Source organism: Sciurus vulgaris, assembly GCF_902686455.1.
Source record: "Sciurus vulgaris genome assembly, chromosome: 10".
Lineage (NCBI taxonomy): Eukaryota > Metazoa > Chordata > Mammalia > Rodentia > Sciuridae > Sciurus > Sciurus vulgaris.
In genome coordinates, this window is record NC_136470.1 from 27,479,172 (window position 1) to 27,501,690 (window position 22,519).

General features: G+C 34.2%; 1 protein-coding gene across 8 annotated transcripts in view; it reads right to left on the bottom strand.

Annotated features, from left to right (window-relative positions):
* Positions 1 to 22,519, bottom strand: part of LOC306638119 (uncharacterized protein) — a 734,580-nt gene that overhangs the window by 443,515 nt on the left and 268,546 nt on the right. Inside the window, exon 1 of one of the 8 annotated variants that reach the window (XR_013757363.1) lies at positions 20,664 to 21,851. The exons of the other annotated variants lie outside the window; for them this stretch is intronic. The gene's annotated coding sequence lies outside the window, so the exon portion shown is untranslated. Of the gene's footprint in view, positions 1 to 20,663; positions 21,852 to 22,519 lie in introns of those variants that run through there. 8 annotated transcript variants of the gene reach the window in all.

Genomic DNA, 22,519 nt, shown 5'->3' on the forward strand with positions numbered 1-22,519 from the left:
GACCTGACTCCAGTACTATCAGTTTATTAATAAGTAGAAGAACTTAATAGCACACTTAGACCTTGCTTCTTTATGTTACAATTAAATATTGTACTATTTCCTACTTCATAAACAGGAATACTTACAATTAAAGTTATTGAGAATTTTCAAAACTTAACCATTTAGATCTATTTTAGGAAGCTAAAATATGTTCATTAAAAGCAAAAGGGGCAAATCACTAAAGCTGGAAAAGCAGTTGGGACCATTCTTAGTAGACTGTGGCCAAAGTGGATAAGAAGTTAATAAAGCACAGTCATTGAGCTACATCATAAGATGCTTCTGTGACTGAGATACTAAATCTAAAGTTTTATTTTTTCAGCCTCTTAAAAAATCATCACAGCACTGTGTATTCCAGATTTTAGAATGCATGATTAATAGCAGCATGTTTTAAATTTACCATGCAAGTACTATGATGACATTTTAATTAATTTTAATCAGGGGGTTCCTTTTAGTAAATTTCTCCCCAAATGCATATTCAGTATCTCACTCTCTTTGAAAGAATAATGTACAGGTAGACCCCTTCCTGGAGGTTTATATTTAACCATACATAAGATAAAAACAAGGTGAAAGGAATGCTTAATACTCTAAGGCATAAAATTTTTAACAATGTTGACAGAGCACATTTCATAAATGCATTAAACAGTTTGGTTTGCATTTAAAAGTTTTTCAATATGGCTCATCTCTATGAATATATAATGAAATGCCCTTTCAATGTTCAATTTAGATTTTAAAAACAGAGTTAAAGTTGTTCATATATAAAATCTTATTTATTTTATATGCATATCACTATATGTTAAAAGTGTTCAATTGGAATAGTAGTACTTAAAAGATAATAAATTACAAAGTAGATCCTGAGACACTTTGCAGTAAATTCAAAGTATGAGGCTCTGAACACACTGAAACTGTACAAGGCTTGGAATAAGTCCTTCTGAAGAAGATTTATTTAGGGACCACTATACTGTCCCTTCTCTGAATTCTAGGAAAAGAGTTTTGTATAAGACCACTTGGAGAGCTGGAGTTGGGAGACAAGAATAAAAGTGAGTTTGAATCTTACCTAGACAATATAAGTGACTCACTTGGATTAGCTTGCTACTTTAGCTTCAGATCAAAGGAGAGTCTCTTACAATATTGATATTTGCTTGAATTTCCAGAGTTTATTGGTGCAAAGAATGCATTATTATAGCTTGTGGAACCAGCAGTGACAAGCATGAAAGAAGCTGCCTAATGAAGCACCTGGGACAACTGATGGACACCATAGAGAGAGTTGTTTGAAATGGATCCTGAAAATCTTAAGATAAGGATGGCACAGCAATGACAGGAAACTCCATTCCCAAGCACAGGATTTGCAGTTGATGTTCCCAGGGGGACTACTGATGTGCACCCAAAGCACCTAAGCAAATTTATACTACTACTCACACTACAGAGTGGGAAGCACACTGAAATAGTAGCAATAAAATGAGAACTCCCTGATATCCTTTCTTCTCCCTATTGCAGTTTGGATAGTATGAAGTACAAGTTGCCTTTAAGAAAAAGCTGGAGGAGGAATGAAAGTCTGAAGTAGTGACAAAGAGAAGGTTGCACATTCTGCTTCTAGGGCCAAGGACATCTTGCCTGCAGTGGATCCCATCTGGGCAAAAAGAGAGAGAAGTTGAAAGGAATGGGTAGTAACTGATTGATGTGAGACTTCTGGGCTTTTTTTTTTTTTTTTTTAAGGAGAGTTTCCAATCTGTGTGCTATGAAAAGACTTTGGAAGATTTTAAGAGGGGAGTGACATGATCAGAGTTATAACTTGAAAATGTTAAGTTTGATTTCTCTATGGGGAAGAGGTTGGAGAAGAGAAGGATAAAATCCAGGCAGAACAGTTGGGGTGTTATTGGAATAGTTCTGGTGTGAGAGGAGAAAGCCATACCCTGAGGTGGTAGTAGTTAAGAACACAGAATGAGATGGTTTAAAAATATATTTGTGAGGTAAAAGTAGCAGCACTTGTAGATGAATCAGATTTAGGAAATTATAGGTGTCAAGGATGACAGCTAGGGTTTTGGCTTGAGCCAGTGGGTGGATGGGGGTATTTAACAAAGGTGCATACTGAAATAAGGCCAGATGTCCAAACGAGTTGAATGATGCCAGTTCAAAAACTCAGTATCTCAGAAATTCTCTATTAAATGGGCTTAAAAGTCCTCCTTCCCTTTCCAGAACTGTCAAGCACTCCTTCCAAAATCCAGAGATATGAATAATGTCCTTAACAATGTCAAAGAATTTCCATCGGTCCTCAATTGATCACTCATCTGTTTCTCCTCTATTTTTAACCATTTTCTTAATGTTGTTACCAGTCATGACTGAACCTCACGTTTTATATTCAGCAATCCTCTTTCTCTGCTATATTTTAAAATGTGTTGTGTGTGTGTGTGTGTGTGTGCGTGTTTGCCAATTGCTATTACTTACAAACATTTGTGTCAGCTATGTTGAGTCAAAATTGTTTGTTGGAATCCAAAATAAATAACACAAAAGGAGAACATGATAAAGTACTGAGATCATTTGCAGAAGGTTGTGTTAATAGTCATTGGCTAACAGTGTAGAGTATAATCCATCATATTAGTTCTCACTGTCTGAAAGCTTAAAATAGCATTCAGTGCATATAAACAGTAGGTGACAATTTTTTGCTATATATATGCATTTTTTTAATAAAAATGACTGAGAGATCAATAACACTAAAATTGATTAACAGTACCAATGTTAATTTCTTAGTTTTGATAACTGGACTATGGTTACATAATATATTGACATTAGGAAACAATGGTGAAGGGCATATGGAAATACTAGGCACTACTTTATAACTTTTCTGTAGGTTTAATAATTATTCTAAGATACAAAGTTGGGGGCTAAAGGTAGAGTGCTTGCCTAGCATGAATGAAGTCCTGGATTCAACCCTTGGCACCATAATAAGTAAATAAATAAATAATTTTTAAAAATCAGAAATGTGATGGTACATTATTAAAGGGTATATGTATACAAAATATCTGAAATAGAAACATATTCAAATATAAGCATTAAAGGGCTATTATTTATTGTTATGTGTTTATTCTTAATTAAATACATGAGTTCATTTGTATTTGCAAATCAAATCTGACTACTTAAAATATAAACTAGGGATATGTGCATAAACACATGACCACACAATATGTCTTAGAGCTTAATAAATAAACAAGGATGAATATTATCTTCACTAGTTGTAAAGGAACTAAGAATCTACCATAAATCCAAATGCAAATTTGCTTATGTTATAGCCCAGTTTCTAGGTGCTGTTAAGAAAAAAAATACTGTATTAATTCCCAGAGTTCCAAATAGCTCTCTTAGCTCTAAAAAAAAATCTGTTAATCATATCACTATCTTTGTATTTACTTAGAAACAAAATATCAGTGTTGGCCTGGGGAGATAGCTCAGCTGGTAGAGTGCTTGCCTCGCAAGCACAAGGCCCTGAGTTCAATCCACAGTACCGGGGGAAAAAAAAAAAAAAAAAAAAAATCAGTGTCTTTTTTAACTCTCTCTCCTCCCTTTTTCTGGTTCATCCACCTGCTAGTAAGTATTGCTCAGTTTGACCTCCATTACCTTCACTTTGATCTTACAGTAAGTCCTCATTGCTTCTCCAAGGTCCTACATAAGAGCATCCTCCTAAATGCCCTGCTCACTCTCCTGGACCCATCCTATAAGGCAAACCACTTTATAAATAATAAAACTGATTATGTTCAAAAGTCTTCAAAATGAAATACGTTACCTTTAAAATATAGAAAAATGGGGGGCGGAGCACACCTGATTAGATTCTAGTCTACCTCCTGCCTCTTTTGTATCTCGCCAACCAGGATCATACATTTCCTGTGTGTGTGTCCCCTTCATTCCTGCCAATGTGGATGTCTACTGTTCCCTAAAGAGGCCCTTCACCCTTCCATCCTGGCCTTTATTCACGTTGTTTCCCTTCAGAGGAAAACTTTTATTCTCTCACTTATTCAAAAGATTGGGATATTACATTAAGGTAACATGAGGGGTCTTGCCCTCTAAAAGCAGTTAGCTTTGCTGAAGCTCCTAAAGGCTCCCAATGAAATTGACCACTTCTAATTCTCTTTGGATCCACCTATCTGTATGCAGGTTCCATTCCTGGACCCGGATTCTTTGTTACTGTGATGTTTTTATTTCATATTTACATACTTATTATAGCAATACATATTTACATATTTATTATAGCAATTCATAGATTCATATTGTGCTCCCAGGTGTGATTTTCACAGGGTCTAAAACTCTTTGCACTTATTTTTCTAGTCTGCAATACCCAAACAGTGGAATGGATACTCAGTAAAAATCATTAGAATTAAATTGAATGCTGCTGGCATTCTTTAAAAAGCAGATAAAGGTTAAACATTCCTAATCTGGGAATCTGAAATCTTAAATGCTTCAAAATCTGCAACTTTTTGAGCACTGAAATGATGCTACAAATGGAAAATTCCACCCCATGATTTTTATTCAGGCAAAAGTTGTTATATATTTTTAAATATATTTTTAGATGTTAATAGACCTTTATTTTATTCATTTATGCAACCCAGCCCTAAATATTTTATAAAATTACCTTCAGTCTCTCTCTCTATATATATGATGCATACATGAAACATAAGTAAATTTTATGTTTAGAATTTGGGTCTCATCCCCAAGATATTGCATTATGTATATGCACATGTTCCAACTTTTGAAAAATCCAAAATCTGAAACACTCTAGTCCCAAGCAATTTCAATAAGGGATACTCAACCTGTATTATTCAAATCCAGCTCTTGATCAAGCTATTAGTTCAGTCTCAAAATACTGATAAACATGCTTCTTGGATATTCTTTTTAGAGTTTAGATCAATAATCATTAGTGATCTGCAGTTAAATATGACATGACTATAATTGTTTTTTATTGTAGAAACCATGTCTCTTTTATTCTGCATACTGTTCCAAGTTATCAGTTGAAGAAAGGCATAGCTGAGCTTTATCGATCTTCAGTTCACTTTGTTTAGACTCCTGCTTTGCATTTCGTATTCATTATCTAATATTTGCAGCACCTGCCTATAGTTGTTTGGGCTATACCCTATAAAAGGGAGACCATCCAGGGAGATGAGTAAAACTCCAATACAGCCCAGGCTCCAATGACCAAGCCATAAGTATGAGTCTAATTACATATGCAAGGGTGTGAGTATCACCTGCCAAGAGGAAAGGGCACCTTTTATAATTCACACAAAGTGCAAATCCATCTAGACAATGAGCTTTAATATGTTATATAGAAAAACTTTTCAATGATGAAACTCTTAGTGTGTTTTTAATCCAATTTTGTTGATAGGAGTGTAATTGTCATCTAAGTGTATTCCAGCAATAGAAACAATGTAGAATTCAATTAATTAAACATGCACACTCTCCCCAGAAATCATAAAAAAATGCATTGTCATTAGATCGATTTCTTTTCCAATGTAAGCTTTTTCTATTCTGTGTGCTTTTTATTGTTTTGTCCCATATGACTTAAACTATTGTAGCCATGGTTCTTATTCCATTTTCCAGGGGTTCATACTCAAAAGTGTAATAGAAGTCCCTAATAATGAGTTGAAATGTGGGTTTTTAATTTTATTCTTCTTTGATGAAATAGACTTACTAGAACCCAGGGCACTGGATTATTACACTTACATTCACTATCATTAGCAGCAGCAGTTATCAGTGAACATTTTCTATTAGCCAACCATTGATTCTATTCATAATGTTCATTATTTCTTATTCTCTCTACAAACCAACTTGACGGCATGATTCTCACTGTTCAGGAGAAAACTCTGGAGTTTAGTGATTTCCCCAAGTCAAGAAAGTAAGCATAACGTGTGTAATCCAGGTCCCCCTGGAAGGAGAACAATGTCTCACTCCTTTAGATAATGCTTCACAAACTACTGTTCACTTCCTTTAATAAGTTCATTCAAAAAGTACTTATCAAATACTTCTCTGGTGCACTACATTCTCCTCGATTCTAAGGATGAATCTCCAGATTTCAAAGAGACAATATCTTTGCTATTAGGTATTAGCATGTATTATGATACAAATAGGTTCAGAAAAAGAGAGAGTGTTTTAGTCAACTTTTTTGCTGCTGTGACTAAATGATCTGACCAGCACAATTAGAGAGGAGGAAAGGTTTATTTGAGAGCTCACAGTTTCAGAGGTCTTAGTCCAGAGAAAACTGACTCCAATCTTCAGACCTCCAGGTGAGACAGGAAAAACATGGCAGAGGAGTGTGGTAGAGGGAAAAAGATTACATAGTGATCAGGAAGCAGAGAGACAGTTCACTCGCCAGATACAAATATATACCCAAAGCAATGCCCCAATTTCCACCTTCTCCAGCCACACCCTACCACTTCAGTTACCACTCAGTTAATCCCTATCAGGAGAGTAAATCACTGCTTGTGTTAAGACTCTTACAACCCAATCATTTCTCCTCTGAACCTTCTTGCACTGTCTCACACATGAGCTTTTTGGGGACACCACATATCCAAATAATAACACAGAGTAATGAGTTGAAAGTATTAGTTGGGATGTCAAAGAATGACTTTCTGAGGAAGTGATGTTTTAGTAGTGGCCTGACATAATAAGGAGAAATCCAGGAAGGTTCAGGGTCTCAAGCAGACAGAATAAGTAACTGTAAAGCCCTTTGGCTAGAAGGACCAAGGCATGTTAGAGGAACTTCTTGAAGGTAAGCATACTAAGACAGGATACTCAATGGTGGAAGATGAAATCAGAAACTCAGACTGAAGTCTCATGATGCAAGCTCAAGTAGGCAAGGGTAGGGAGTTGGAATTTTCCTCTCATGAGAAACCATAGATGGATTCCATCTAATTTACATTTTTGAAAAATAAATCTGACTGATGTGAGGAAGATTATCTCTAAGGGGAGAAGAATAGAAGCATAAATATCAATTAGGAGACTATTTAGCTGATGACAGTGTCTTAAGGAGAAGTGGCAAGTCCTGGAGGTAGGGAGTATAGTTATAATAGACAGAGTTGAAAGTCAAGTCAGGACTTGGTGAAGGGAAGGATTGAAGTGTTGGTTGAAAAACAAGAGGGAACCAAAATCATACCTAAATTTTACACGTGAATACTAGATAGAAGTTGGTGCCATTTACTGAGACAGGGCAATTAGAGAGAAGCAAGATTTTAGGAGTAAAGAAGCAGGAAATTAAGAGGTCTGGAATGTTTTCAGCTATATCAGAAAAGACCTAGGAGGCACTGACAGACACTTCCCATGAATTTATGCAAGATGTAAAAAAAAAAAAAAAAAAAAACAACCACCCTACATATGTATGCATTTATTCTCAAACCAACATGCAAATACTGAAGTGTCCTTAATCTTTTATATCATAGCTACATATTTATTCTTTGAGACAAAGTTTGATTTGATCATCAAACCAGTGATTAAGGCCAGAGAACAATCAGAGAACAATCTTTCAATGAATGTTAATTTTCTTTTTGCCCTGTGATGTCTAAAGGCAATCTTTAATGGGTCTATTTCCCCCATCTGTAATGAATACTTCCTCATGTTCCTAAGGTTGGGAACAGAGAAAAGTATTTCTCTGGGATTTTTTTTTTTTTTTAATTATTTGTCTTTTTCTTTCAGAATCATTCTTAAAACATGTTTCCTCCAAAAAGCTTTCTCTCCTTGCTCCAAGTCATATGAGAAAAAAGTCCAAAATCTGAAATCCTAAAGAGGACATCATTTGTTTCACTTCCTTAAAACTTAGAACCAACTTACAACTGTTAGCTTTCCTTTTTTTAGGTCCTTTCTACTTAGCAGGATTTCAAGCAGCTCAAGGTAAGAAGGGATGATATTTGTACACTCATATCACTAAGTGCTAAGCATTATGCTCACACAATAGGCCTTTTGATTGATTTTTGTTGATTGAAAAAAATAGAAAGCCTACCTTCCAAAATTCACAAAGGTTATAAAATAGTATTGTTGATTGGGGACTTTTGTCAGATATTTGTGAAATCATATACTACTAATTCTGGAATCAGTATTATAGGTGATCTAATTCTACTTCATTTTGCATTTGAGACTTCTTTGGGTGCTATGGTTTGGATGTGGTTTATCTATCAGTGGCTCATGTATTAGGAGCCTGGTCCTTGATGTGGCAACATTAAGAGGTTGTGGGATCTGTAAGAGGTGAGGAATAGCAGAAGGTCATTACTAGTCCATTTCCTCTCTTGCTATGTGACCTCTCCCTCTCATTCAAGATCCCCCCATGATGTAATCTTCTGTGAGGCCCTCACCAAAGACCAAAACAATGGGGTCATATGATCTTGATTTTTGGCCTCTGTAACTTTGAGGTAAATAATCTTCTGTTCTTCAACACTTGCAGATCAGGAATTTCACTGAAATAACAGAAAATCACTATAACACTAGGTAAACTACTGCTTGCTAAAATCAAAACAGACAAATGATATGCTATGACTTGAATATGGTTTGTATCTGCCTTCCACAGGTTCATGCACTTGAAGTTTGGTTTCCAGTGTGGGGTGTTAGAACCTTTAAGAGGTGAAGCCTACTTGAATGCAGTTAAGTTATTGGGTAGCACCCTCTGAGAGAGTTAATGTTGTTCTCCAAGGATCCCACTTAATTTTTCAAAGAATGAGTTATTAGGAAAAGAGAAAGCATCACTCCTAATCCCTCTTGCTTTCTGACTTACTGTACTAATTTCTTCCTCTTGTGCACATTCCCACTGTGATGCTATCTTCCATGTGCTAACGTAGCCAGATGGCCCTCACTAAGAAGCCAAACAAATGGATCCACCCAAAATTGAACTTTCAGCCTCCAAAACCACAAGCTAAATAAGCCTATTTTCTCTATACATTATTTAGCCTCAGATATTTTGTTATAGCAACAGAAAATATAATAAGATGGGATTGAAACATATGTGTGCCTATCAGTGACATGCTTTGCTGTGTTAACTAGTTTGTTCTTTTAGAATTTTACTTTATTCATTTTTTTGTTATTGTTCTTGTTGTTATTTTGAACAATACCAAACATTCCCATGATTTATTTTTACCTGTAAAAAGTGTTAATTTACATGAATACAAAAATGGGGGAAGATTATAATATAGAGTCCATTTTGAATGAAACTTTCCACTAACCAAATTAAGAATTCTTTTTTAATTGACTGGAAATTCAGGTGATAATGTGGTGATAGTCATTAGAATTAATATATACTATTTGTTTTTCTTTTATAATCTATACAGGTCACACAAACACTAATAAGATTTCCTAAATTGTCTATTCTACTGGGAAGAAAATCTGTTTATCAGCTAATATATATTTATTTCCACTTATGCAATACAGTTTTCTATTTTTCTATCAGTGAGTGTCCTATTGAATTTGTGAGAGTTAATTAATTGTAGGATTTTAGCACCCCTTAGAAAGATGACCAAATAGGCTTTCTGAAAAACAGAGACTGGAATACTTGGACTCAGTTAAGGTGCAGATCCTTTCTGTGGATCAGCCTAAAACAATGAGCTCTTTTTAAACTTGGTGGAGTGGAAAAAAGCAGTAACAATCTAACACAATTGGAAATGAGCCAAGAAATACATTGTAAGATATCTCTAGCTATGAACAGAAACATCAAAATTATTTTTCCCAAGTCACTGTTGAAAACAAAATGGCCTCATTTCTGTCCCCTCTGTTCCATTGTCCAACTTGTCCAGAAAATTCCCCTTCCCTTTCCCACACTTTTGATTCAATCTGTTAGGAGTCAGTCTTCTAGAATGCTTGCTGTGCTTGGTGGTGAGAGACAAATTTGGTTCAATACTCAACTAAGTAATTGAAGTGAACAGTCAAATAGCTGATATTATGTTCATTAATGACTAAAACCAAAATAAGCAAGCAAACAAATAACTGCATACAGGAGAAATTAGATTTTGGTGAGAAAGAAGCAAAGGGATTTTGGTGAAAATATAATGAGAATATTTGGTAGCATGAAAAATTTATTTTTCATCTTGAGTATCTTTTTAAATGTGTGTGATTTGGGGTATATCTTAGATTCTTAGCAGAGTATCACTTGAACTTCCACTATCAAAATGACTCATAAAATCCTTATGTGTTCCAGACCTCCAGAAACTCTCATAAAGAATTTTGCTCAGTAAACAGCTTGACTGTATCTTTTTTCAATATAAGAATATTAATTCTAATTCTAATCACTTAAAAATGTTCTGATTTTAAGTTCTTTGGGTATAAACAGAGGAGTGGGTTAACTGGGTCAAATGACAGGGTGGGATAGAGGGGGTAAGAGAAGAATGGAGGAATTTTGGATTGTGTAGAGGGAAATGAGGTGGGGAGGGGCTGGAGAAGGAAAGATAGTGGAATGAGACAGACATCATTATCCTATGTATATGTATGATTACACAAATGGTGTGAATCTGCATAGTGTAAAATCATAGAAATGAAAAGTCGTACCCCATTTGTGTAAAATGAATCAAATTGCAATCTGTAAAAATAAAATTTAAAAAAATAAAAATTTAAAAAAGAAAAATGTTTTCAGGGGAAACAGGAAAACAGGGTCCCTCTTTCCTTCCTCTAAAATGACAAAAAATCATGAAGAGAAAATTATCAGTACATAATTATGAAACAAATTCCTATTCATGCTCAGAAGAATGAAAACAACAACACCTCTGCATTTGGGAAAATGAAATGTAAATCATTTTGCATTAAAAACATCTTCATATATGACAAAGTGTTTTGACTCTTCCAACAAACATACATTGGCTTCCTCCAGTACACAAGAAACTGTGGAAAGAAAGATGAATCAAGACAAGCAACTCTCTTTGAAAACTCCGAGGTAAAACAGTTGGGTTGACCATAGCATCTAGATTTTTTCATAGGGCAAAGGTATTTCCTAAACTTTCTTTGTGATTTGTTGGAAACTTTTCTGGGATGAGAATCTTCATCTATGAATACATAGAGATAAGTGTGACTTCACTAAGGTTCATACCAAATCAAATACTCCAATGCTGTGATCCCAAAGTGTTGCCAAGACAACTAGAGAGGAAGAGATGAGGAAAGTGTATAAAAAGAAGAGTGGGGGAAAAGGATAAGAATGAGTCAATTGATTTCACTGAATTAGTCTTGGTTGGAGAATAGCAAATTGAAGTTGTCTTAAACTGGAACCCTAACAAACACTTATTGACAGAGACTTTTATGCCAGAAAAGAATAATCTATTTGAGATATGTGGTAGTAGACTATTGAAGAAGGATCTTAAACCAAGTTGATATGGCCAGAAAGCCATGCAGAAGAGATATTGTTTCTTTAAGAACAGGAAAAAGAGGCTGGGGTTGTGGCTCAGTGGCGGAGTGCTTGCCTAGCACGTGTGAGGCACTGGGTTTGATCCTCAGCACCACATATGAATAAATGAATAAAATAAAGGTCCATCAAGAAAAGAAAAAAAAGAACAGAACGAAGATGACAGAGAAACTAAGGAAAGCAGGTACTAAACAAAATCCTGTATTCTACAGATAAACACAAAGTGCTTATAAAAATTAATATGAGCTTCTGTACGATTTATAAACTTGAAATTGATCATACCTTGCATGTAACATGATGCCTAGAACATCCATGTTAGTTCAAAAACAAATGTATAATGTATGTTTTAATGTTAAAGAAAAGAAACTTTCAGATCTAAGGTTGGTACCAGCCTTCAACTCCCTGTGATGAATAGAAGAAAAAGGAGAATATAGCAGCATTATGTTTCCTTAGGATATTCAGTATCCAGATAGTAGGACTATTCAACAATCTTTGATCATCTGCAATTCTTTTTTCTTTACAATATGTTTACATTTTATTGGAAAGATAAACTGTAAAGAGATGGGAAGTATCAACAACAAGGTTTTCAACATCAACCAAAATTATCAAACTATTTTTTAAAAGAAAACTATCATAGAAAATGCCATGAAAACAGTTCTTCGAGAATTTAAGGGAGGCAATATTGCCACAAATATTACATTATGACTTGAACATTGGAAGCCATAATTTATAAAATGAGATCCCAAACTAGAGTCTATATTTCTGTAAATTTTATAAATTACAATTACATAACATTTTTAAGCCTACCTTGTAGAATATTTTAAATTTCATCAGCTGTGAAATGTGACACATCTTTGAAAGTTGTTTTCCAATAGCATCTCCTTGCATTCAAGGGAGTCAAGAAACGTCCCACTCCAGATTAGACTAAAACTACCTTGGAAGGTATAAGAATGAGTCAGCATGCCACCATGATCCCTATTCTATTGAGGAAAGGATGCCAAGAAGTGTCCATCTGCACATTTTATGACAAGTGATTGTATTAAACCCTCAAGCACATAAATACATTCATTGCACAGTAATTCTGAGGAGTCTACAATGATTGTGGGAGACTGAAGAAATCTGATAACTCATTACATCTTCAACCAAAGTGTTAGTAGCTTTCAGCAAGGATGCATTAAGGTGTCAGCACACACAAAGTAGAAAACTGAAAAAAACAAACAAACAAAAAAAAAAAACAAGAGCTCAAAATTTAAGATAAAACATCTCCTTTACCAAAGATATTCTAAGTATTAGGTTTTGATCATGGAAAAAAAAAATCCTTTGCCTATCATCTATCACTTGTAGATGCATTTTCCTTAAATAGGTATCAGCTATATATATTTGAAGTAAGCTTTGATTCATGAAGATGGAATTCTTTAAATATCCTATTTAAAAATGCATGACTTTTTAGAACCAAATTAATAAAAGAAAAACAAAACAAGGAAGAAAGATCCCAATGCATATCTATACATTTAACTTTTCACATCACCTGTAAGGCTATTTACGTACCAACGTTTTTCTAACTTATTCGAATGGGTTACAATATGAGTTATCAGTTAAAGTCTCATAATAATAATTCATATCCATGTGCCCTTTAACCTTCATAAAATTAGTAAATGTTTGCTCTAACCAATTGCTGATCTTTAATTTTAGGACGAAAGCATGATGATAATTATAACTTTGTCAACATTCAGATTGAGACCTAACATACAGAATTCCTTTCATAAACGAAATTTTAGGAAAAAATGTTAGCGAACAATTGGAAATTTGTTCACAAAAATTTTGTGCATATTGGTAAATTTGCTCCTGTGGATTAGGATCTGGAAAATTTTTGACCTACAGTGGCAGGGCCCAACTGTGCTATTTTTCTTTGCTTACATTCCTTTCCCAAATGACTGCACATGCTGATTATAGGACCAAATTACTCAGTGTCAAACCCATAAAGGGGGATTCAGGATGAAATAAAATGTTTTTGATGCCTCCCGTGTGCCAAGTACCTCAGATAAGCATGAAGTAGGGATTTCCATATTCTTTGTCTCATATTTCTCACAGTAATTGTGTTTATTATTTTTCAGATGATGAATTTCAGGTTTAAACAGCATTCTGATCCAAAGTCACATACAAGTAATAGGGAAGCCTTGAAATTAACATATGTGTCTCATATTAAAGTTTTTTAAATTTTCATATCACATCAATTTTTTTAAATTCAGAATAAGTTTTGAAGCAGTCATAACCTTAGTTGGAAAATGAGGAATGCTCAATTTGAATCTGGCATTGTTTGGGGGAGGCAAAAAAAGTTTATTCAGTGTTATCTGCTTTTATGGTATCTGTTTTCAGTAATTAATATCTTTTTATAAAATCACTTTGCTTATATAAGTTCTTAGTCTTATGGATTCTCAAATCTATGGATTCCTGTCACTCATGATGTAACATTGGTAGCAAATAGAGGTGGTGATGTAGTTAAAAAAAAAAAAATGTCATGAAAAGAAAGGATGGGAATTTATTCAGGCCTAGATTTCAATGGTTTGCTCAAGATAGCATATACCTTGACAATATAGGCAGTAATAAGAAGGATTCATTTATTTACCAAAAAAAAAAAAAAAATACATTACCTAGTATTTTCATCTTCGCAGGTTTAAAATCTATTTGCAAAAAGGTCAACCTAGTATTACAGACTCATGAAAAAAATAAGAAGGTAATTTCTCTTTTTTGCAGATTTCAAATATGGCACCAGTGTATCTCAATTCTTTTTTCATGTGGTTTATTTTTAATTACCTTAGGTTGGTTGAAGAATGATGTTAGTTCATAAGTTGTTGAAAATAAACAAGAATTAACCCACTTAAATTTTAATAACCATCTCATACATCAACAGATATATACTCTGTGTATATGAAAATATAAACATGGCATGTTTGACATTTTGGAGCATCCTTGGAGAGACATTGATTTGTAATTCAGATCACATAGCATCTTTGATTTCTCCCACTTGCCCATGCCCTTTCCCCACCCCTTCCCCCAAAATAAAACACAAAAGCTTTATCTGCAATGGATGGAGAGCAACCCAGGAATCTGTGCAGAGACTATCCATCACATTTCTGTCTTAATTGAATGACACCAGAATGAGATCGATAAAATGTAACAAGAGACAGCTTTGCATTTCCACACTCACTTATTCCCCCTCTCCATTACTCTGAGCTACCACCGTGACCAGAAAGCCAAAGTATAGAACATGAACCCTGCTGCCAGACAAGCTGTTAGGATATGAATAAACTTGTCAGGGAAATAACAAAACTTATAAACGTTAGAAAGGAGATATGGCGACAAAAGGTTATTAAAGGAGTATTGAATAGTCTTCTCTAAAAAAGCAATTTCATAGATGTATTCTCACTCCTAAATAACCTCCTCCATTGCAATGTTTCAGTTAAATAATCTCAGCAGTTCTCCCTATGCCCCCAAGATTTCTTGAGACTGTGTCAATGGCTGGTTCAAATACAGATGTGGTGACATCTCAGCTCAAACCTGCAAGTCCTATAATAAATGCAATAAATTCAGGGCAACAGTGATGTGCCTATGTCCAAGGTTCTTGAGATCTCCAATGCATTATTGATAACCTAATCACTCTGCTAAAAGCAAATGCTGACATTGTTTTAATCTCAAGCTTCTCCTGAAGAGCTCTGGCTTTGCCTGGGAATCGATCACAGGAAGAAGTAAAACCAAAGAAAAAAATTGCACATGTAAAAATCAACAGTAAGAATTGCCTGTGTTCACTGAGTATGTTAACCAAAATCACATGCCCTGATTGGATGTTTTACCTTTGACATTTTCAATGTGGAAATACTCTGGGCTCTCTGTCATAATAATTCACTTAACACTCCACATCTTGAGCTTGTTAGAAGTTATTGCTAGAACAAAAGTTTGTATTATAAAATAAAAATAAGCCTTCAAAGTAGTATTTTAGAAGCCATATTGTTTTCTTCTTTCTAGTAAATATTCTCTATATGATTTTAAATTTAATTAGGCATAGATGATTATTCTGTTTCCACATAGCTTCATTACATTGCCACATAACCCTTCATGGCAGAACAGGTAGCTACAGAGATATCATATATAACTTACTTCTTTGTTATTTTAAATAATAGTACAAGACTATCATACATGTTAGTATCTTTAAAAATTGCAATTAATTTTAAATCTTAGATATTATACAAATTTCAAAAACTGATGCATTGAATAATATGAAAAAATAGTAGCTCAAAGGAAGAAACAGAAGTCTATACAAAGCATGATTTATAACACGAATATTTTCTATGTTATATTTGGAGAGAAAATCTTAAGTATAATATCCCTGCTATTAAAAATAAGAGAACATTATTTTCTGAGATGGTAGAAGGCAAGGTAATTTACAAAACAGTCTCAAGTTACTTCTGGATTCTAGAGCAAATGAACTTGCAATTTGGTCATTATTTATGGATAAAAGCAACTGGCCACGTGGCACAAAGGAGAAAGCATACAAGATCTGGTTTTACCTGCAGACACTGGGCACCTGAAGAGGGCATTAATGGCTGCCTGCCCAGGTAAGACATATATATGGCAGACATTAATAAATCTGTTTCATGCACCTTTTATTTTGCTGAAGCCTATGTTTGATGTCACATAAATTTCCCAAGTTTCAGACTCTGACATTGCCCAGGATAGAATTAAAGCCCAAGAAAAGCTGAATATAATAATAATAATAAAAGAGTACTACAAGTCTCTATATATGTACCTATGCCTCTGTCGTAAGCCAAAAATTTTTGGTGAATTTTAAAATACATAAAAACTAAAGCATCCCCAAGACTTGTCATATTGTTTTATTTATGGTTTATGCTTTTTAATGTAGTCATTGCCCACTTTCCCAAGGGCTATAAGAGTTTAACCCCTAGGAAAAGAAAACTTTAACTGACTGTGGAACTCATTTAAGCAACTTTAAACTGTCTTGGAATAAATCTGTTCTACCTATAATCACTTTTTATTTTGTTTATTACTGTTTGCTTTAGTTGGTGGGCAGTCTGCTTGGCAGTACAAAAAATGAGGCTATTTCAGCTCTGTGTGTCACTTTGAAAAGAAAGATGAAAATATAAAAATGACACCAGAGTTTGGTAGCACTAGAATGGGGTCTGTTGCTCTGAATGTGTGTGTACCTCCCATTTGGGAAGTTGATTAACACCCAGGATGCCACGTGGGTTGGAGCACAGGAGGTGGATGCAACTGCTTCATAGAGTGAGTTCACACAAAGAATATGCTTGATGCTTGAGGGGTGGTTGTTGTTGTTGATGTTATTGCATGTGGGCTGTTTTTAATTTTTAAAATGGGACTATGGCTAATTAGGGGTGTTGGCACATTGCAACCTGATGAAGAAACTGATTACAATTATAAAAGACTTCTGGGGCCAACATGGAAAAAGACACGGACTGCTACTCATGCTGGCCCCAGTGGTGTCTGTATGGTTGTCAATATGATTATGTGAGGAGCAGAATGGATTTTTTTCTTATAGGATTCAGATGCCCATGGATGTGACACATAGTTTTACTAGCGTCTGACTTCTATTCTTGTGTTTTTCTTGAAGTTAGAATATTCAAAAAAGAAAAGCTCCATATTATTCTACTTCCCAGAATCTGATATGGTGGTCGGATGAATAACAGAAAAATTATCTTCTCGAAGTAACTTTTATACTTCAGCCTTCTTAAAATTCAAAATCAGTTGCAAACTACTTTTTACATTCTGTATGTTTAAAACTGATAAAAAATAATATTGTATATATACCAATAAAAAGAAAAAAGTTTAAACTAAATTATGCTTTGGGGAATTTGTTTTCTAGGGGAAAAGAAAGAAAGAAAGAAAGAAAGAAAGAAAGAAAGAAAGAAAGAAAGAAAGAAAGAAAGAAAGAAAGAAAGAAAGAAAGAAAGAAAGAAAGAAAGAAAGAAAGAAGGAAAAGGAGAGAAAGGAAGGAATGGGAGGGAGGGAGGGAGGAGGGAGAGAAAGAAAGAGAAAATAACTTAAAAACTAAATTTTGTTTAATCCTATAATAACTTAATGAAATGCAACAGCTAAACATAGTTTATGTTTGAGTTCTGTTCTCTCAAGAATATTCTTCATTTAGATGTGCACTTATTACAACATGTTACAAAAGAGTCTGAATGGGTATTCAAATAACTGCTGTAATCAAAAGATTCTTTTTTCAAGGAAACAACCATAGATTTTTATACTTATTTTTGCATTGCTATGGGCATTCTAAAATGACAGAAAGATCCTCATTTGTGGCCCCCCATCCCTGAAGCTACTGAATTGTTCTGGTTTTGTACAGTGTAGAACAATCCTGCAATAATGAAACATTTCAACTTTGCACAAAAGGTGAAGCTTTCCATTTGAAGTTTCTCTTTAACAGGAAAAAAAAAATAGAGAAAATGGGCTGACAGCTTTAGAAAATTCAAACAATTCCCCTTGCCAAGATACGTATTTCATGAGTTTTCTCTAATTTCAGATTTGGTGCATATGTTTCCTACTAACAATGAATGCTTTCAATTTCAAAGTTCAGTTTCTTCTTTCCCTGCTCAAACCAATCTTCACCTTTTTAATAGGCAATTATTTTCCTAATCGCTTCATAAAAACTTTTTTTCAGGATGATTGTGAGATACTCAGTGCTAAGTTATACATATGGATGCATTTAAAACAAACTAAGCGGGTTGTACACTGTAAATTAGCACTTGATTGGTAAAAGTCTCTTGGAATAAGGAAAAGCAGCAAGAATAATTCAAAATAATACTTCAAAGTGTTAGAAAACTTTTAACTTACAAAGTCACAAAATCATAGGGAGATCATTCCAGAAGAATTCTTTTAAGGAACAAAATGAGCAAAATAGTATTGTCTGTGATAGTTTCAATGGGATAGGTAATGTAATATTTTCGTGCATTGGCATTAAAGCTCTCTTCATAGACTAGAACATTCTCCCATTTTCTCTCCTCACAACCTATTTTTAAAACTAGAATGATACACACTTTTCTGTGATAAAAAATTTACAAAACCAAGTTTTATACTCTCAAATATTTGTATATATTTTTATTTGAAATACAGTGCTCCAAATATTTTTGTGTTTCAAAACCAAACAAATAAATCCTGAAAAACAAGAATCAAAATATGCCATATTTTATGAGAATCAATTTAACTATCAGGAATGAAGAGAAAGACAATCTCATTTAGCCCCGTAATATCTCACCAAAGCACTTTCAGCAATATTAATTTTGAGGTGGCCTACACAAAGAGAATAATGACAATGCATGTGCCTAAGCAGTTGAAATTTATAATTGTAGAATTTAAAAGATAATTCCAGTAGGACTCCAAATCAGGAAAATCAGTTGATATTTCAAGAAAGCAATTGTACTTATAATGAAATCTTGCTTCCCTGTCAATGTTTTAATTTGTAACAGGTTGTTAAAAAGACTCATTTAATTATAAAGAGAAACATTTTGTCTTACAGACTTCTTAAAAAGTTGCACTTGATATTCTTTATCACTGACTCAATATAGAAGGTAAAATACAGAATGTGATTGAGCCAATATTGCAATGATCCTAATTAGTAACATGCTATAGAAAAACAATGAAGTGATTTTTGTCACCAATTACTGACAATTAGTTTAAGTGCAACAGTTAATTTCATGGAAATAAAACCAATATAAAATGAAAGGAACAAAACCTATCATAATTAATGGCATTTGTCTGCATTCCTCAACTGGCTCTTTCTTTAATGAACCATAAAAGTTGAAGCAACTTGAACAGCTAAACACATATGCAAAATGCAAGGGTCTGTGTTCGCAAATTCTCCAGTCTTTAAGCATCTGAAGACACATGTAAGTCAGCAACAGATTTATGTATATAAAGTCATTATCCCCTAAACCTAAAGATATACTTCCAGACTGTTTGTAAAACAATAAAATCTACTGCATTAAGTTGTAGAGAAATAACTGTGAAAGTTTATGATCTTCTTGATGTAATGCTTGAAGAGACTGAACGGTAAATAATTGTAGATATGTAATTTTAAAAGTTCCTAGTTTACCTAGGTCTTTTATCTCAAACTTTCCTCTCCTCTCACTTCTTGCCTGGGTTTTCTAAGGTAACACTTCGTTATGTGCTCCTGAGCACAGTGATGTCCGAGCTTGTGACCTCATGTCAGTTTCATCTGTGCAGTAACTCTGCCACAAGTTTCAGAGCTGCAGTGTCACAAAGTATCACCGACAAATCAAGCTTTAAAACATTTTTTCTGGCTTCTCTTAAAGCTAGAAAGTACTCATTTTGCAAAGAAACTACCAATCGACAAAGTAAAAACAATAGAAGGCCCATTAAATCCAAAGCTAAACTTGAGAAAATGTACCCTTGTAAATATTTTTCCCATTCCAACAAGTTCAGAAAACAAAACTCGAAACCTAACAAAACATCTCTATAGACTATTGCTTAAGGAACAGTGCATGGATTTTAAAACTTGAGGTACACAAATAAACATTTTAGAGGTTTTTGGCTGTGCAGAGATAAGATCCTCTCTGGGGAGACGACTAGAAACTGCTGGGCTCCTTTGTGCAGACTCCTGGAATGTGCTTGCTTTTCATTTCTTTCTTTGTGTCTGGCACACTGGCCTCACAGGCAGTGTCTTAAGCCATGCAGGGTCAGGGCAAACAGAGAACTGCATTCATGGACAGATCAAGTTTATGTGAGAATCTGCTCCTCCACTGCCCTCAATCTCCATATGAATTGTTAATAAAATCTCAGCCTGAAAGCTCATCACCCCAACAGTGGGGAAGTCATGCAGAGAATCCTCTCGTTCAGAAAAACAAGATTTCTTTATCTTTTTCATCCTTCGCCAGCATTCGTGGGAATTCTGCCATGTAACCTCCTCCTGAACCAACCCGCACCCCCGCCCAACACCCCACTCGTCTCTGCAACTCTCTGGGTTACACCTGATCATCAGGAAAAACAGGGAGCCCAAAGACAAAAGAAACATTCTGACACCCATAGCAAATCTACCACAACATCCACTTTGCCTCTACAGTATTCTGTTGCTGTAAAAACCTTCAGGCAAAAGGAAATATCAATGCTTATTTTTTTCCCAGTTCGTGTCAAACAGCTGGAAAGACTTTCCCATAGCTTTATGACACCACATGAACTACAGAGGCACAGATATAATAAAAGGTCACATAAAAAGCGAAGAACAGAGTCCTACCCTAATTAACTTGATATCTCCATGCAAATACTGGACAGGAACAAGAGCCGGTGTGTGTTGCAGGCATCTTGCATGTATCTTCTAACCTTGCTACAGTTTAGCTGGGCCTCTTGTTTCCTCTGCTTTTGCTTCTTGCAAACTGTTTTAATATCGAACGCTTTTCAGAGGGATGGGCTGATGAACGAAAACATGAATTTCCTGCTTGCCCTTTAAGGTGGGTTAAAGGGGGTGCTAGCAATCAATTACAGAACAAAAGAACAACAACAAAAAAATGACTTAACCTACTGAGTGAATATGTTACATTCTTTGCAGTCTTTTTTTTTTTTTTAACTCAATGCTTCATTTGTATTTTCCTTTATCATGAATAGTAAATAATCTCTCTTCATTTAAAAAATGAAAGTTTACCCAGTAGCTTCTGAAGGAAATCTATTTTCAACTGAAAAAGTCGTTAAATACACTTCCATTTCAACTTAATAATGATTTTAACAAGGAGCTAAAAAGTTTGAAATTCCATCTGCATTTATGCTTCAGCTTCTCAGATTGCCTTAACACACTGGTCTATTTTCAAAATAAGCAGCTATATTTTCCATTCTAATTAACATTCTGGTCCTACTAAATGTGTTTCCCCATTTTGTTTTGGTGAATAAAACAATAGTAACTTTTAAACCTTGCACATAGATGATGTCAAGTTATCTTTCATTAAACTTTTCGTTCCTGCAGCTGCAAATGTCAAAGAAAATTGAATACTTTTAAAAATAGTATTTCTAAGGTATACCTGAACAAATCTAACTTGATTCAAATATAATGCAACTTTCTATCACCATGTATCTAGAAATGTTCTTAGGAAAAATTTGAGAAGACAGAAACGCACACACAACTCTCACACAATTTCTCCTAAAAAAAAAAAAAAAAAAAAAAAAAGGCAAACACAAGGTGACTTCTTAACCACTCACATGATAAAGTCATCATATAAACTTATTTCACTCAATTTATTTAAAACAAAGCTGCTATTATAAATGATGTATGCATTTGCTCTATAGCCATAGATACCAATTTTCATTTGTGAATCACAGAAATCAGTAGTTCAAAGAATTCTCTTTCACAAAATTTAAATCATAGAAGCTTGAGAAATTTTCAAAAAACAGGAAATTTAGTTTTATACTCAGCCCCCCGTACTTCATGAAATTCTACTTAGGTATTAAGATTAAGAAATTTATGAAATTTACATTGGAACTATAATTACAATATAAAGTTCAATATTATTCTTCACAACTGATATAAATTATTATTATAATTAATATGCATTACAGTGTTTTTGAAAGCTTAGAATTCTATGTTCTTTAAATATAACTAAACTAAATTAATCTCTAAATTCATAAAAGTCAGTAAATCAATAAATGTTAAATGTGAACTTGCAAAGTTATACAAATATGTGAATGGAGTTATTTTAGGAAATAGAAAATGATCCAAAATATATATTGTTCTTATGTGGAATAATTAACCAATAAGCTAGTTTTATAGCAATGAATTTAATGTTTAACTAGGGCTTTGTGGAGCTTGATAATTTTTATTCATTTGACTTGTGTGTTACTGAATTATATCACCTCAAAAACTTCAGTATGATGGTTTACTTTCACTAATGCACCCACCAATCATATTTTAGAAGAGAATCTGTATTGCCAAATCTCAATTCCTATTGTGATGGAACTTTCTGAGAAGCAGAAGTGAATGGTTTGGTCCTTTTCCTTGAAGAGTTTGTTTTTCAAAATATGTATTTTCAAAATATTATTATGTTTCTGGAGGGGAGTTCTGCATTATCTTTCTAAGGAATGTGTCTAGTTGATTTCTGAGAGGAT